This window comes from Lactuca saligna, chromosome 2, assembly GCF_052625555.1.
Source record: "Lactuca saligna cultivar CGN05327 chromosome 2, ASM5262555v1, whole genome shotgun sequence".
Classification (NCBI taxonomy): domain Eukaryota; kingdom Viridiplantae; phylum Streptophyta; class Magnoliopsida; order Asterales; family Asteraceae; genus Lactuca; species Lactuca saligna.
Genome location: NC_136418.1, coordinates 191,745,045 through 191,758,634, shown reverse-complemented (window position 1 = coordinate 191,758,634; position 13,590 = coordinate 191,745,045).

Sequence of the window (13,590 nt, the reverse complement as noted above, 5' to 3'; positions counted from 1 at the left end):
TTTGATTGATTGGTAGGATTAATTCTAAGTTGGTGATTAATTGTTATTTTAGCTTGCTAAAGAACCTTGTGTATGAATGATAATTTATTTTCTGTTAATAGGAAGATAGTTAATTAGCATGAACATCTATTAATTATCAACCTCATATGATAAGTGACCACTAAATCATATGTCTAGGATTAATGAATATGAAACTAGGATTAATAAGTAAATTGAGTAAATTCATGTGCAAGCTTGTAAGATGACTATTGAACAAGAGGTTAATTAAGAATAACAATTCAATTAGCTATTGCAAGTCTAACTTAACCCGAATAATTAATCTAGTAAATATAATTAAGTTAAGCAATTGGCCACTGTTTGAATTAGTTTATTTGCTAAGGATTAGGGTAGTGAACACAACTTAATCACTCGAATCGGTAACCAACGAAAGAATTAATCCATTGCACTATTACCTTAAAAGCAACCATAAAGTTAACCGAGTTGAACTAAACAGAAGTTTCTTTCCCATTATTGAATCTAGTTAATTTGTTCTTTTCTAGCCTTGCATTAGTTTTGTTTAATAAGTTTCTAGTCTTGTAAAACTAGAGAAAAACCCTTATTTGCTAAAGCAATTTAGATAGAATTAGTTTTTAATTTAATTTGCCGTTCCCTGTGTTCGATACCCTGCTTATTTAGCTATACCACAATTGATAGGTTCACTGCCTTTTGTGTGTTATTTGATAATTAAAGTAGGATTAAAACTAAGTGAGTTTTACACACATCAAGTTTTTGGCGCCGTTGCCGGGGAACGGTTCTAAATTAGCATTAAATTCTAATTCAATCAACCCTTTGTGTAAGATTCATCTTACGCAAAGTTAATTTCTGTTCAATTTTTGTTTAATTTCTTTAAAAAAAAAAAAAAAAAAAAAAAAAAAAAAAAAAAAAAAAAAACTGATTTTCACGTTAACTCGCCGAGTGCATTCGCCCCGACTCGGCGAGTCTGACGCTGAATCAGATTGAATTTTTGTTCTTTTTATGCGTTCTGTTTTGTTTTAAGTTGCAGTTAGTTCATGACCCGAGGATCTTCTACACCTCTAATTCCTCCTCTTGAAGATCCAGAAACCGCATTAAGAAGAAACAAGGGCAAAACCGTTGGAGAAACCACTTCTTCAAAGAACTCACCACTCAAAAACTTCAAATCCGTGTTTGGCAAGAAGAGGAGCAGCAAAGCAGGAGCATCCAGTGCGTCGTTGTCAACCGAAGATCCGATCCCGAAAGACACCGAATACGAGACCGAAGAAGAAAGCGAGCACACATCCGATATTGAAGAAGACTTAGCCACCGCAATGGCTAATATTGACGAGATCCCCATGGGGGAGTGGAAGAAAAGGATGCGTGATGACACCGGCCCGGGACTTGTGCAACCCGCAATCCCCGCTACCGCTACGTTCGAACTAAAGGGCCATATTCTCGCTCAACTCAAGGAGATACCATTTCACGGGAGAGATCATGAAGACGCCTATAAGCACTTAGATGAAGTAAATGACGTGGCGGATTACTTCAATGTACCTAATGTGCCCCGAGAGGTCCAGCTACTACGCATGCTTCCTGTCACGTTCAAAGGAGCTGCAAAGGATTGGTTGAAGTCACTCCCTCCCGGATCAGTTACTACATGGGCGAAAATGAAAGAAGAGTTCATAGATCACTTCTGCCCACCTTCCAAAATAGCCAAGCTAAAGAAAGCCATTGCCAACTTCGAGCAACAACCCGGCGAATCCCTATATGAAGCTTGGGAAAGATACAAGAGCCTACTTCGAAATTGCCCCCACCACGATCTCAATAGCCAACAAGAGGTCTCTATCTTTTATGATGGAGTGAATGTCACCACGAGGCAACTACTCGATTCACAAGGCCCACTCACTCGAAAGACACCTCGAGAAACAAAGGAGTTAATTGAAGAATTCTCTAGGCACTCTAGAGAATACCACAACCCGAGGAATGAAGTGAGTCGCGGAGCAGTAAATTCGGTAAACGATGGTATGGCGGCGGTGATAGCGAAACTCGATAGCCTAGACCGAAGAATGACGAAAATGGATCAAACGATCCATGCTATTAGAGTTGGATGTGAACATTGTGGCGGTCCTCATCTTACTAAGGAATGTGATCGAGATGAGAATGGAAATAAGAAAGCTCAAGTATGCTACTCCAGCGGCGATAGATATGATGAAGACTGGAGGAAACCGAAGAAGGAGTGGCTCCCATACGAAGAGTACAGAAAGGCTAAGGAAGAAAAATATAAGCAGAGGGAGAGGGGTTATTATCAAAAGGAAGAACCGGTGACGGACAAGAAGACGAACTTAGAAGACATACTTACAAAATTCATAAGCGCGTCCGAGAAAAGGCATAATGATCATGATGTGGAAATGCAAGAAACCAGAAACATGTTGAAGAATCAGCAAGCCTCTATTCTCAACATAGAGAAACAGCTGGGCCAACTTGCACATCAAGTAAACGAAAGAAGACCGGGCCAACTTCCGAGCGACACCCAACCCAATCCAAGGAACGAGAACGTGAGCGTTATAACCTCCAGCGGTGAAGAAGAATTGGCAGAAACACTAAGGGTTTCCAAAGGGAAGGCAGAAAAGGAAGAAGAACCAGAACGAGAAGAACTCGATCCGACTCGCCAAGTCACCAAAATGGACTCAACGAGTCCAGTCGGGAAGGATAAAAAAGCCAGTTTTCTGAAGACATACAACCCTCCTTTGCCATACCCATCCAGAGCCATTCCTTCAGAAAAAGTTCAAGCCTATAGAACCTTCATGGAGCATGTTAAAGCCTTACAAGTCAATATGCCATTCGTGGACACAATGCTCCAAACTCCCAAATACTTTAACTTGCTTAAGGGTTTGTTTGCTGCCAGGAAAAATCTTGCTGAAGTCGCGGAGATATTGATGAGTGAGCTACCTGAGAAGAAGGGTGATCCGGGTAATATAGTAATCCCGTGCCAATTTGGCAATGATGTTTCCACACGAGCTTTGGCTGATTCAGGGGCAAGCATTAATTTGATGCCCTATTCATTCTTTAAGAAGCTAAATTTACCAGCGCCAAAGCCGGTAAATATGAGAATCCATTTGGCAAATAAAACAATCATTCATCCACAAGGCATATGTGAAAATCTCCTTATCAAAGTAGACAAGTTTATCTTCCCAATAGACTTCGTGGTGGTGGAGATGAAAGAAGACCCCGAAATACCGATTATTTTGGGCAGAACATTCTTAAACACCGCATGTGCCCTAATTGACATATCCGAGTCTACTTTGACATTAAGAGTGGGTGATGAGTCGGTGATGTTTAAAGCTAATCCAGAGATCAAGCAAGAAGAAGAAAAGCGAGAAGAAATCTCATTTATCCAATTAGATGATGAGGTATTGCAAAAAGAGCTTGATATTTTATTAAAAGAAGACCCAAGTAAGTTCACGCTACACTCAGAAGAAGTTTCAGATGCTGACAAAGACTTGGAGGAGCTAGAAAAGCTACTGGAAGGAGCCGACTCAGACAACGATCCAGAATTGATGAAACCCGACCCGACTCGCCGAGTCGACATAATGGACTCGACGAGTCCAGTCGATTTGGAGAAAAACTTAACTCATGTTGATTTATTTGTTGACAGTTCTTCACATACCCTGGATTCAGTTACTGTTAGTGATTCTTTGGAAGAACGATCTGCAGAAAAAGTAAAAGGAATGGAGGTCCAACACGCCAACGTGGCATGCCTTGATACGATGCCATTTGGAAAAGAGTCGAGCACAAAAGAGAATGAAGCCATAAATGGAAGCGGAGCGGAAGCTGATCCCCAATTCACCACTAAACCTAGAGCACGGACCAATATGAAGTATGAAGTTATCAAATTTAAAGAAAAGGAGGTTCAAAAATTGGTGAAAAAGCATGGGTTGAAAAAGAAGAAGAGGAAAAGAGAGGCCCAACCAGCTGAGGATGATACAGCGAAAAAGAGAAGAGATGAATTGAAAAGGGCTTACAAGAAAAAGATTCACGCCTACAAGACTAAGTATAAACCGCAAAAAGTACGGCGCACATTCCCGATGCTTGAAGGCGACAAAACGTAAATGGGAAGGAGTCTAGCTAATGACTCCTCAAAAAGAAGCGCTTGGCGGGAGGCAACCCGTCGTTAGAGTTTGCTTTCTTTTACTCTTTAGTTTTTTTCATTTATTGTTTTTGTTTTGTGTTTTAATGTTAATCTTCCAAATCATCGAACTTGTCTGCTTAAGGGAGCACCTAGCTTAAGAGTGGGGTGAGAATATTTTGAATAAATAACAAAATTTCAAAAATTAGAAATGTTTTATAAACGACTCGCCGAGTCTGACCCTGACTTGACGAGTACATACTGATCTCAGAGAAATTTTAACTGCTCGCTGGGACTCGCCGAGTCTGACCCTGACTCGACGAGTCGAGCTTATTTACAGAAAAAAAAATAAACATTTTCGAAATTACTTTTACATCTAATAGGGTTTTAACCCTAAAAGTTCAATTTTCACATTACACTCGCCGGGTACACTTCTCTCTCAAGCATTCAAGACTTCTCCAACCTCTCTTCCAAATCTTCAAGAATTAAACTAAAAAGGTAACAACTTTCTTCTTGTTTTCTAGATAGAAAGTGATATTAAGGCCATCTACACTTGCAATTTCATGAAAAAAACCCGTTTTTGAATTAGTGACTAAATTCTAGGTTTTTGATTTTATCATGGATCTTGTTGTTTTGAATGTTTATTATGGCCTTGGTACTTAGTAGGAAGTCCCTGAACAAAACCCTTGCAAGAATTTAGAGATTACATGGTTCAATTTGGTGAAACCCGTCGACTGACTCGTACAGGTCCCGCGACTCGCCGAGTCGGGCATGGACTCGACGAGTCCAGTCGAGATGCAGAAACAGTTCGGCTTGTTAACATTCTGTGTTGTCTGGGTATGGTTTATATGTTTTGCAGGAATCATGTTTAGAAGAGGACAATCTTCAAGGGGTAGCCAAGAGGAATTTCCATGGTTAAACTTCCCGCAAATCGAGTCCGCTTCAACAATGCGGAAGTGGAAAAAGAAGCTTGCCGATATTAAAAAGAAGGAGGTTTATGTCCCGAACAGAATAGATTGGGAATGGTTGCAAATGGTGCGATATGAAGAGGAATTAGCTCCATACCTTTTAAGGGAGTTTCAACATGGCGGCGAGTCAATGATATGTGATGGATGGAGCCGGGTCTTCCGCATGCAAGAGCCGGTGTATTTGGAGCTTTGCTTGGAGTTCTTTTCCACGGTATCTTTTACCGGTGGAGTGGATTTGTATCATCCGGCAAGTTTTACATTTTGTCTTGGGGGCGAGTATCATCAATGCTCGGTGGTGGATCTTGCTTGCCGGCTAGGGATTTATGATCAACCGTTGGTTTCTACGAACCTCTTTCGGGCCTTTTTGGCAACCACTCACATGGTGTTTCCCGATGGGGTTACTAGCACGGGTTGGTGGCACACTATTGGGAATAAAGTTTATATCCCGAAGTCCGCGCAAGAAGGTAGCATCCGATCCCCGACCCACCGCCTCATTCACCGCCTTATTTCCTCCACCATCAACCATAGGAAGGACGATGACAAGGTTTCCAACCTTGATGTTTTCTACCTTTGGAGCATTATCACACCAGGCGTCTTTTGCAACATCCCGTGGTGCATTGCTTCATACCTCTCAGCTGGTGCGGTCAAAGATCGCAAAACATCGCGCATCAATGGAGGCATGTTTGTCACCCGTTTGGCTAATTCATTCGGGTTGATGAACCGTGGTGCCTGGAACCTCATGACTTTGATCCCGACACCCCCATTTAATCCTATTCTTTTCCGCAGGGCCCGAATTATTGAAGACTATGGTGGTGGCCATTATGCCATCCCAAATGATGACCCGGTTATACGTCCCGAAGCACCGGGAAGGAGGGTGCGATCGCGAAGGGAAAGGGATATGGAGGATGAGCCGCCAGTGATTCCGGTAGAGAATGAAGATGTACCAATGGATTGGTACAATATAGAGATGAGGCAGATGCAAGACCAAATGGCGCGAGGGCTAAATTTTAGCAATCAATCCCACATACGACTTTTTGACCACTTCAATATTCCACATATTGATGGTGGGAATTATCCATATATTCCATCGTGGGACGAGAGGATTAGTGCACGCCATAGCGGAGCGGGAGGAAGTGGAGCCAACAACGATGATGAGGAGGATGAGGATTATTTTTTTTGTGTTTTTGTGTTTAAACAATTTGCATTTTTATTTTGTTTTATTTTTGGTGTGTATGCTTTAAGATATTATTTTGTTTAATAGTTGTTTGCTTTGAGTATTTTCAGGATTGCATTTTGATTGCTTAGGATGAGGTAAAGCATGGTTGTTTTTACGTGTGAGAGCGAGTCAAGGAAGCGAGTTTTTAACGTCAAAGTGTCAAGTCCGGTCTTAGGAGTGTGAGCGATTGAGTCTGCATGTGAGGAGGCGTTAATGAAGTTGTTATGGACTCAAACAGTTGCCACATACCTAGATTTTTCATTCAGGTGCCAACTCGTCGAGTGCACTAAGCTGACTCGACGAGTCGCTTTGTATTTCCAGATATTTTCAGAATGCGCGCTGCTACTCGGCGAGTCCATCATCAGACTCGACGAGTCGATCATTTTTTTTAGCCGAATGACTGCTGATTTGATGCTACTACTTATACCACTTGCATCCTTCCACTTCCATATCCATTCTTGAAGATCTTATGCCGATTTTCGCATGTTTAGAGCGACCCACACGATACATGGATGAGATTGTTCCCATGTATGAAGTTTATTGAAGATGGAGCTTACATGAGAGTGATCAACCTATCCACTGCTATCCCAGGGGAGTTTGTTCCGATTCCCTCTTTATTTTTATGTTTCTATGCATAGTATGCAATGAGGGCATTGCATCACATAAGTGTGGGGTAGGGGGTTGGTTACATAATAGTCAATTTTCAAAAATTTTGCATACCAAAAGGATTATTTAGGATCTAATTTAGGAAATTTTGGTAAGAAAATAGGATTTCATGTTAGAATTGTGTTAATAATTGCATGAGAACCCAAATGTTTAGTTGAGCCTATATACGTTCTAGTGCATTTGTGGCTTCCTTATTTCAGTGAAATCATGAGACAAAAACACGACCTTGCTCAGCCTGAGGGATGCAATATGTTTAGCAGCCTAAACCTGAAATGTATCCAGGAAGATTTTTATCATTAGCCAATAAAGGTTGAAGTTGAGCGCCCCTGCTTAAGCATGTAGGGTTTTGAGTGAAAAAAAAAAGTAAGTTACATGTTAAAAAAAGAAAGAGAGAATTACAAGAAAAAGTTTGAAGAGTTTTTGGAGCAATTAAAGTAAAGATTTGAAGAGTGAAAATTCTGAAGAAATCCAAAAAGTTGAAGATACCAAAGAAATCAAACAAAGGTGGTGAATTCAAAGATGTCCAAGATCAAATTATCAAGCAAGTGAAGAATTTCAAAGAGCTTCAAAGTGGTATCGAAAAGTTGTAATTCTAGATTATGTATGCTTGGGTTGCTCAACCAAAAATACCTTGAGGTTAAAGAGGTTTTCTGAGGATGGATTCGGAGGGTTGCATAAAATGAGCATAGTTCGGGGTGAGTGGGCGAATGTTTATGAGGATTGTGAGTATTTGAAGTATGGGGGGTTTTTAGGAATTTTAGACACAAATGCATGCGTTGCGGTCTTGGCATAATGGCTGGGTTGGATTGGAGTTATTATATGTGATTCTAATGTGTTAAAATTCAGTTTTGCTTGAGGGCAAGCAAAAGACAAGTGTGGGGTATTTTGATATGTGCATATTTAGTGTGTATTAAGTGTAGTATTTATTCATATATTAGCTAAATTGTTGCATATTATGGACAAAAGGTACTTAAAAGTGTTAAATTGTGTTTTTCAGTCCAAAGATGAAGCTCGGAAGCGAAAGGAAGCAAGAGAAGCGGTTAAGAGCTCAAGAGTGGAAAGAAGAAAGAAGACAACCAAAATAAGGCTTCTACTCGTCGAGTTATCTCTTGACTCGACGAGTCCAGTCGCGGATTCAGAAAGATAAGCATTCGGAAGTCAAGACAGTTATCAGGTTACGACTAATGTGAGAGGGACTCGAGGAGTCGGTATGCATATATAAAGATAACTCTTTAATGCGAAAAGGGGAGAATTCTGGGAAGTTTCAGAGGTGTTAAGCTGCGAATAAGAAGCCAGAAGAACCCTAGGAGTCGACCAAAGAAGCTAGAATCCAATTCCGGGAGTAATTGAGGCGTAACTTCATCATTCTACTTAATTCTTTTGTTTTGTCAATATGATTAAGCAACTTGAACTTATTTGTTTGCTGTTATTCACCTTAGTTATGAACTAATTTCTTTATACTTCTGTTTGGGGATACAAAGTTGACAATATGGTTTGATTGATTGGTAGGATTAATTCTAAGTTGGTGATTAATTGTTATTTTAGCTTGCTAAAGAACCTTGTGTATGAATGATAATTTATTTTCTGTTAATAGGAAGATAGTTAATTAGCATGAACATCTATTAATTATCAACCTCATATGATAAGTGACCACTAAATCATATGTCTAGGATTAATGAATATGAAACTAGGATTAATAAGTAAATTGAGTAAATTCATGTGCAAGCTTGTAAGATGACTATTGAACAAGAGGTTAATTAAGAATAACAATTCAATTAGCTATTGCAAGTCTAACTTAACCCGAATAATTAATCTAGTAAATATAATTAAGTTAAGCAATTGGCCACTGTTTGAATTAGTTTATTTGCTAAGGATTAGGGTAGTGAACACAACTTAATCACTCGAATCGGTAACCAACGAAAGAATTAATCCATTGCACTATTACCTTAAAAGCAACCATAAAGTTAACCGAGTTGAACTAAACAGAAGTTTCTTTCCCATTATTGAATCTAGTTAATTTGTTCTTTTCTAGCCTTGCATTAGTTTTGTTTAATAAGTTTCTAGTCTTGTAAAACTAGAGAAAAACCCTTATTTGCTAAAGCAATTTAGATAGAATTAGTTTTTAATTTAATTTGCCGTTCCCTGTGTTCGATACCCTGCTTATTTAGCTATACCACAATTGATAGGTTCACTGCCTTTTGTGTGTTATTTGATAATTAAAGTAGGATTAAAACTAAGTGAGTTTTACACACATCAAGTTTTTGGCGCCGTTGCCGGGGAACGGTTCTAAATTAGCATTAAATTCTAATTCAATCAACCCTTTGTGTAAGATTCATCTTACGCAAAGTTAATTTCTGTTCAATTTTTGTTTAATTTCTTTAAAAAAAAAAAAAAAAAAAAAAAAAAAAAAAAAAAAAAAAAAAAAAACTGATTTTCACGTTAACTCGCCGAGTGCATTCGCCCCGACTCGGCGAGTCTGACGCTGAATCAGATTGAATTTTTGTTCTTTTTATGCGTTCTGTTTTGTTTTAAGTTGCAGTTAGTTCATGACCCGAGGATCTTCTACACCTCTAATTCCTCCTCTTGAAGATCCAGAAACCGCATTAAGAAGAAACAAGGGCAAAACCGTTGGAGAAACCACTTCTTCAAAGAACTCACCACTCAAAAACTTCAAATCCGTGTTTGGCAAGAAGAGGAGCAGCAAAGCAGGAGCATCCAGTGCGTCGTTGTCAACCGAAGATCCGATCCCGAAAGACACCGAATACGAGACCGAAGAAGAAAGCGAGCACACATCCGATATTGAAGAAGACTTAGCCACCGCAATGGCTAATATTGACGAGATCCCCATGGGGGAGTGGAAGAAAAGGATGCGTGATGACACTGGCCCGGGACTTGTGCAACCCGCAATCCCCGCTACCGCTACGTTCGAACTAAAGGGCCATATTCTCGCTCAACTCAAGGAGATACCATTTCACGGGAGAGATCATGAAGACGCCTATAAGCACTTAGATGAAGTAAATGACGTGGCGGATTACTTCAATGTACCTAATGTGCCCCGAGAGGTCCAGCTACTACGCATGCTTCCTGTCACGTTCAAAGGAGCTGCAAAGGATTGGTTGAAGTCACTCCCTCCCGGATCAGTTACTACATGGGCGAAAATGAAAGAAGAGTTCATAGATCACTTCTGCCCACCTTCCAAAATAGCCAAGCTAAAGAAAGCCATTGCCAACTTCGAGCAACAACCCGGCGAATCCCTATATGAAGCTTGGGAAAGATACAAGAGCCTACTTCGAAATTGCCCCCACCACGATCTCAATAGCCAACAAGAGGTCTCTATCTTTTATGATGGAGTGAATGTCACCACGAGGCAACTACTCGATTCACAAGGCCCACTCACTCGAAAGACACCTCGAGAAACAAAGGAGTTAATTGAAGAATTCTCTAGGCACTCTAGAGAATACCACAACCCGAGGAATGAAGTGAGTCGCGGAGCAGTAAATTCGGTAAACGATGGTATGGCGGCGGTGATAGCGAAACTCGATAGCCTAGACCGAAGAATGACGAAAATGGATCAAACGATCCATGCTATTAGAGTTGGATGTGAACATTGTGGCGGTCCTCATCTTACTAAGGAATGTGATCGAGATGAGAATGGAAATAAGAAAGCTCAAGTATGCTACTCCAGCGGCGATAGATATGATGAAGACTGGAGGAAACCGAAGAAGGAGTGGCTCCCATACGAAGAGTACAGAAAGGCTAAGGAAGAAAAATATAAGCAGAGGGAGAGGGGTTATTATCAAAAGGAAGAACCGGTGACGGACAAGAAGACGAACTTAGAAGACATACTTACAAAATTCATAAGCGCGTCCGAGAAAAGGCATAATGATCATGATGTGGAAATGCAAGAAACCAGAAACATGTTGAAGAATCAGCAAGCCTCTATTCTCAACATAGAGAAACAGCTGGGCCAACTTGCACATCAAGTAAACGAAAGAAGACCGGGCCAACTTCCGAGCGACACCCAACCCAATCCAAGGAACGAGAACGTGAGCGTTATAACCTCCAGCGGTGAAGAAGAATTGGCAGAAACACTAAGGGTTTCCAAAGGGAAGGCAGAAAAGGAAGAAGAACCAGAACGAGAAGAACTCGATCCGACTCGCCAAGTCACCAAAATGGACTCAACGAGTCCAGTCGGGAAGGATAAAAAAGCCAGTTTTCTGAAGACATACAACCCTCCTTTGCCATACCCATCCAGAGCCATTCCTTCAGAAAAAGTTCAAGCCTATAGAACCTTCATGGAGCATGTTAAAGCCTTACAAGTCAATATGCCATTCGTGGACACAATGCTCCAAACTCCCAAATACTTTAACTTGCTTAAGGGTTTGTTTGCTGCCAGGAAAAATCTTGCTGAAGTCGCGGAGATATTGATGAGTGAGCTACCTGAGAAGAAGGGTGATCCGGGTAATATAGTAATCCCGTGCCAATTTGGCAATGATGTTTCCACACGAGCTTTGGCTGATTCAGGGGCAAGCATTAATTTGATGCCCTATTCATTCTTTAAGAAGCTAAATTTACCAGCGCCAAAGCCGGTAAATATGAGAATCCATTTGGCAAATAAAACAATCATTCATCCACAAGGCATATGTGAAAATCTCCTTATCAAAGTAGACAAGTTTATCTTCCCAATAGACTTCGTGGTGGTGGAGATGAAAGAAGACCCCGAAATACCGATTATTTTGGGCAGAACATTCTTAAACACCGCATGTGCCCTAATTGACATATCCGAGTCTACTTTGACATTAAGAGTGGGTGATGAGTCGGTGATGTTTAAAGCTAATCCAGAGATCAAGCAAGAAGAAGAAAAGCGAGAAGAAATCTCATTTATCCAATTAGATGATGAGGTATTGCAAAAAGAGCTTGATATTTTATTAAAAGAAGACCCAAGTAAGTTCACGCTACACTCAGAAGAAGTTTCAGATGCTGACAAAGACTTGGAGGAGCTAGAAAAGCTACTGGAAGGAGCCGACTCAGACAACGATCCAGAATTGATGAAACCCGACCCGACTCGCCGAGTCGACATAATGGACTCGACGAGTCCAGTCGATTTGGAGAAAAACTTAACTCATGTTGATTTATTTGTTGACAGTTCTTCACATACCCTGGATTCAGTTACTGTTAGTGATTCTTTGGAAGAACGATCTGCAGAAAAAGTAAAAGGAATGGAGGTCCAACACGCCAACGTGGCATGCCTTGATACGATGCCATTTGGAAAAGAGTCGAGCACAAAAGAGAATGAAGCCATAAATGGAAGCGGAGCGGAAGCTGATCCCCAATTCACCACTAAACCTAGAGCACGGACCAATATGAAGTATGAAGTTATCAAATTTAAAGAAAAGGAGGTTCAAAAATTGGTGAAAAAGCATGGGTTGAAAAAGAAGAAGAGGAAAAGAGAGGCCCAACCAGCTGAGGATGATACAGCGAAAAAGAGAAGAGATGAATTGAAAAGGGCTTACAAGAAAAAGATTCACGCCTACAAGACTAAGTATAAACCGCAAAAAGTACGGCGCACATTCCCGATGCTTGAAGGCGACAAAACGTAAATGGGAAGGAGTCTAGCTAATGACTCCTCAAAAAGAAGCGCTTGGCGGGAGGCAACCCGTCGTTAGAGTTTGCTTTCTTTTACTCTTTAGTTTTTTTCATTTATTGTTTTTGTTTTGTGTTTTAATGTTAATCTTCCAAATCATCGAACTTGTCTGCTTAAGGGAGCACCTAGCTTAAGAGTGGGGTGAGAATATTTTGAATAAATAACAAAATTTCAAAAATTAGAAATGTTTTATAAACGACTCGCCGAGTCTGACCCTGACTTGACGAGTACATACTGATCTCAGAGAAATTTTAACTGCTCGCTGGGACTCGCCGAGTCTGACCCTGACTCGACGAGTCGAGCTTATTTACAGAAAAAAAAATAAACATTTTCGAAATTACTTTTACATCTAATAGGGTTTTAACCCTAAAAGTTCAATTTTCACATTACACTCGCCGGGTACACTTCTCTCTCAAGCATTCAAGACTTCTCCAACCTCTCTTCCAAATCTTCAAGAATTAAACTAAAAAGGTAACAACTTTCTTCTTGTTTTCTAGATAGAAAGTGATATTAAGGCCATCTACACTTGCAATTTCATGAAAAAAACCCGTTTTTGAATTAGTGACTAAATTCTAGGTTTTTGATTTTATCATGGATCTTGTTGTTTTGAATGTTTATTATGGCCTTGGTACTTAGTAGGAAGTCCCTGAACAAAACCCTTGCAAGAATTTAGAGATTACATGGTTCAATTTGGTGAAACCCGTCGACTGACTCGTACAGGTCCCGCGACTCGCCGAGTCGGGCATGGACTCGACGAGTCCAGTCGAGATGCAGAAACAGTTCGGCTTGTTAACATTCTGTGTTGTCTGGGTATGGTTTATATGTTTTGCAGGAATCATGTTTAGAAGAGGACAATCTTCAAGGGGTAGCCAAGAGGAATTTCCATGGTTAAACTTCCCGCAAATCGAGTCCGCTTCAACAATGCGGAAGTGGAAAAAGAAGCTTGCCGATATTAAAAAGAAGGAGGTTTATGTCC